This window comes from Palaemon carinicauda, chromosome 6, assembly GCF_036898095.1.
Source record: "Palaemon carinicauda isolate YSFRI2023 chromosome 6, ASM3689809v2, whole genome shotgun sequence".
NCBI classification, from domain to species: domain Eukaryota; kingdom Metazoa; phylum Arthropoda; class Malacostraca; order Decapoda; family Palaemonidae; genus Palaemon; species Palaemon carinicauda.
Window position 1 is genome coordinate 128,310,438 of NC_090730.1, and position 4,902 is coordinate 128,315,339.

The following is a 4,902-nucleotide window of genomic DNA, read 5'->3' on the forward strand; positions in this document are numbered from 1 at the left end:
TTTATATTAATGGTTTTTCCTTACCTTTCAATTTCCAGAATGACCGCAACACTCGTGACGAAAAGAAGATCCAAGTGAGCATTTTGGACGTCAATGACAACGCTCCTCTGCTCCAGCAGTTCGACGGAGCTGTCTTGGAAAACGGCGACAGTACTCTCATCACAACCATCCAAGCCCACGATAAGGACGTCTCTCCACAATTTAGACAGGTATGTTGCAAAAACATTTATCTTTCTCTAAAATTTAAAGTGAACTGCATCGCAAGAAGACATTCAAATGGGCGGTGGTGTATTAGAGAATGGAATCTTTAGAATATGGGAAAAGTAGACGACGGTATAATGATGAAAAGATCATGTAATTTAGAAGTGCTTTATGAACTATGGGTCAAGGATGACAGAAAGAATTGAATACAGATGCGTAGCCATGCCCGGGTCCTCGGGTCAAGGGGCCCACCCCTCTTTTGGGTAGAAATTTGCAAGATTAAACATATAGCTAAAAATATTTTCAATGATGAAAAGTCTTAATTTTTATTTCCAAAATGTTTATTACATTACTATTTGTTAGTCCCTTCTTATGTTTGAATATTGTAAAATCACGTCTTATATTCGAATCTCTCCCTTATTGCTTAGCTGGGAAAGTTGTAGTGGACAATCCCCTTTAAAAATTTCTGGCTACGCCAGTACTTGAAAACATGGTTCAAATGACGTATTGGAAATCAAAGGACCTTGATATCTAACAAGCAAAATAGTGCAAAAAAATTTGGTCTTATTGGTACAGTAGCTTTTATGAAGATGGATGAAGCAAAGATTTTATCCGAAGTTTTTACTTAACCGGAGTTTCAATTCAATCTAACTTATGAAGACTCAAGAAGATATTTTTAATAATTAATGCTCCTGCTGACCTTACGATTCAAAACCATGCCTCAGAATTAGAACATTACTGATATTAACAAAAACTAAATATATATATATATATATATATATATATATATATATATATATATATATATATATATATATATATATATATATATATATATATATATATATATATATATATAACGGATTTTGAGCGAAGCGGAAAATCTTTTTTTGGGTGATGTAGCCATGTGGTCCTGATGGAAGTTCCTATTAGGTAGCTTTCTAGGGTATATTTGACTACAGTGATATTCCCAGAGAATATCCCTAAATAATCTCACAGGGATATCGCATAATACCAGGGGATGTATTCTTGACACGTCACATAGCTATCTTCACCCCGAACAGTGTTAACGCTTCGAGGAGGTATAGTGACAAGATTCTGAAACGAGAATGAAAAGAGAGCCGCTCATAAGGCATCTCTCCTATTCCGTTTCTAGTGTGTATCTGATGAAGGCGGTAGCGCCCTCTTTATTCCTTGTAGCGATATACGAGGTGTTACAGATACTGCACCATAGGGAGGGGTCAACAGGCCCTTTTACAATAAAAGGAAGGGCGGGTCCATCAGGACGACATGGCTACCTCACCCAAAAATAGATTTTTCGCTTTGCTCAAAATCCGTTTTTTGGGGCTCAGGCCATGTCGTCCTGATGGAAGTTTACCAAAGCATTGCTGTATCTGTGGATTCTCAATCATTGCCGTATTCTCAAGAAAGTATCTTCCTGGTCCATCTAGACCTAGAGACCTATGATGTTACCGTCATACATCATTTCATCTAAGCATGAACTATGTTAGTGCTTCCTGCCCCCTACAGGGAAGAGTCGTACTAAACTCTGGAAAAAGTCTCGAGGAGTACATGAAAATTTATGGATGACAAAATGACAAGCTTGTATAGTGGTCTCGCCCTATACAATATAAAGCAAAGTTTGTATAAGAGTCACCAATGTCAGAATGAATTTGTGACACCTTCCCCAATGTGACTACTCTTATAAACTATTGGATAATGGTTGTATCAGCATAGAAACAAATTTTGCCTCTGCCACCAACCCGTTACGGTACCACGTCAACCCTTCCAAGGAAGGGTTAGAGTGAGTGGACTTTTGCTTGAATCAGGGAACAGTCTCGAAAGACATACCATGATAAAAATATCCATATTTTAATATTAATGCTCAGTACATTTCTAATAAAATGAGTGTGGGCGAAAAAGACGCAGGGTTCACTATGAACTAGTTTATTAAAATTTGATAAACGTACATATCAGATCAACATTTATATAATTTATAAAATGTGGATGATATGCGTTAAAGTATAAAGAAAAACAGTCAACAGAAAATATTGTTTCATCTACTAGGAAACAGATTTGCCACTTCAATTGAATTATTAATAATAATGATATAGTCTGTATACTGTTTATATACACTAGCGTAAAAAACGCTTGGCACAAGTGTCCGTATTATGCTATAGATTACCGACGTCAATGGAACTGTTCATAAGAACACTTTCGTGGCCTATCGCTCAGCGTGTAGTAACATAGTGACTACACGCACACCTTCTTAATTAATCGTCCCAAATTAATTACACTGTTCCTCGCAGACTTAAAACAGAAGGTCAAAGAATTGTACCTGCTGCTACCACAGATCTCATAAGTTGCTCCACTTGCTTCACATAGTGCATAAAGAACGCCTTGGATGACTACCAGCCCGTGTGCAAACAAGGATGTTCAAAGGCCATATAATTAAAGAAATTTTATGGAAGAGGCAACTTTCCTCGGATCATGACTAACGGGTGTACTGTCTGGATCCGTTCTGCAAATAACACGGGTGAATTTCGCCCTTAGTTATAGATAACTTTGAACCCAGGGTTTCTCTTCTGAACAGCTGTCCTCCCATAAAGTCTGAAGTTCTATGAAGATAGACCTTTAGGCACTCCACTGGATATAGAGATGCATCTTCCTTCAGAGGGCAGATTCTCTAGGGACCCCACCAACATTGGTGGGTAGCTTGTTCCTGGTAAGAAACGTTGGGTCTGGAAATAGATTCAGTTATCCCTCCAAGAACTGGACGTGGCCTTCCTCTCTAGAGAGAGCCACTATTTCACTAACCCTGGCCCCCAAAGCGAGTACAAACAGAAATATGACTTAAATTCAAAACCTTCTAAGCACATTCCTCATTGTTCATTATTTATACACAATGAGGAATCATATCTAAGGACCATGTAAAGGGTCTTTGGAAGCGTTGAAGGGCTAGTTCATGAAGAACGTCGTTAGAAAGGTCGACCTGTAAGGCATATGGTATCTGACTTGTCAAGGCAGGCTTGAACAATAGAATTGTGGTGGCTGCTAAACCTTGCTCATGAAGGTGAATGAAGAATGATAAATAGGAATCTGTCAGGATTTCTTTCGGTTTCTTTGCCTTGACAAAGGATAGCTATTTCTTCCCTGAGGCCTCATAATGTATTCTGGTTTCCTCCAAAAGTCTAAACTGACTTTTTAACACCGAATCTTTTTCTCATTGTTAAGGAGAGAAAATCATGAGATGTAGGTTCCGTGTTTTCTGTGATGGAGCGAAGACAGTCGACTTCTGTACTCGCTGAGACAGGGATGCATCCGGTAGCGGTACGAATTTTAGTCGTAGTTCCAATGCCAGAGGGAACCACACGCTATTTGGCCACTTGTGGGCCACTATTGCTGCTTTCCCTTTGAAGGATCTCAGCTTATCGAGGACCTTAAAAGGAGGTTGTGTGGAGGGAACAGATAGATACTGGACCATCTGTTCCAGTCCAGGGACATAACGTCCACTGCCTCCGCTAACGGATCCTCGTAAGTGGACACGTAACGATCTATTTTCTTGTTGTCTTTCGTCGCAAAGAGGTCTATCTGCAGCTCTGGGACTTGACTCGAGATGAAGGAGAACGATCCTGCGTCAAGGGACCATTCTGACTCTATAGGCATAAACCTGGATAGAGCGTCCGCTGTCGCATTGTGGAACCCTTGAATGTGAACTGCTGACAGGTGCCATTTCTTCCTTTCCGCCAAACGGAATATGGCCAACATCACTTGGTTGATTTGAGGTGACCTTGACCCTTGTCGATTCAGGCATCTCACTACCACCTCGCTGTCTAGAACCAGTCTTATGTGGGTCGAGTGGCGAGGAGAAACTTTCTTCAGTGTCAGAAGTACTGCCATGGCTTCTAGAAAGTTGATGTGAAATGACTTGAAAAGATTGGACCAAGCTCCTTGGACTCTCATCTGATGAGAGTGGCCTCCCCAGCCTTCCTTTGAAGCGTCTGTGTGGATAGTTACTGACGGGGGAGGAGGTTGAAGAAGCATTGATTTCTTCAATTGCTTGGCATTGGACCACGGCTTGAGAAGCGTTCGCAGTCGAGTCGGTAGTGGTCTTATTAGATCTCTTCGCGGGTTTTATGCGTATTTTTTCCAGACTCCTGTTGCATCCTTAAGCTGTGCTCTTAGCACTGGATCTGTCATTGAAGCAAACTGTAGAGAGCCCAGCACTCTCTCCTGTTCGCGTCTTGATATCCATTTGGATTTCAATAGTCTCTTGAAAGATCCTGCTATTTCTTTCCTCTTCTTACTAGGAATGGAAAGCCGATGTGACTCCAAATTCCGGTGGATTCCCAACCACTGATATTTTTGACCTGGAGAAAGTCGAGACTTTTTGATGTTGATCTTGAATCCCAGATGTTCCAGGAACTGGATCACTATCTTAGAAGCTTGCATGCATTCTGTACTGGATGCTGACCACACCAGCCAGTCGTCCAAGTAGGCTACTACTTGGACACCCTTTAGGCATAATTGATAGACGGCTGCATTTGCGAGCTTCGTGAAAATCCTTGGGGCTATGTTTAGCCCGAAAGGCATGGCTCTGAAGGCGTAAAGTTTTCTATGTAATTTGAAGCCTAGGTAGGAGGAGAGTTGACGATTAACTGGAACGTGCCAATAAGCGTCAGACAAGTCAATAGAGACAGT

The 4,902-nt window shown here is 40.9% G+C and overlaps 1 pseudogene; it reads left to right on the forward strand.

The window, feature by feature from the left end:
- Window positions 1-4,595, forward strand: part of LOC137643230 (neural-cadherin-like) — a 63,585-nt pseudogene extending 58,990 nt beyond the window's left edge.
- Window positions 4,596-4,902: the final 307 nt, after the last annotated feature.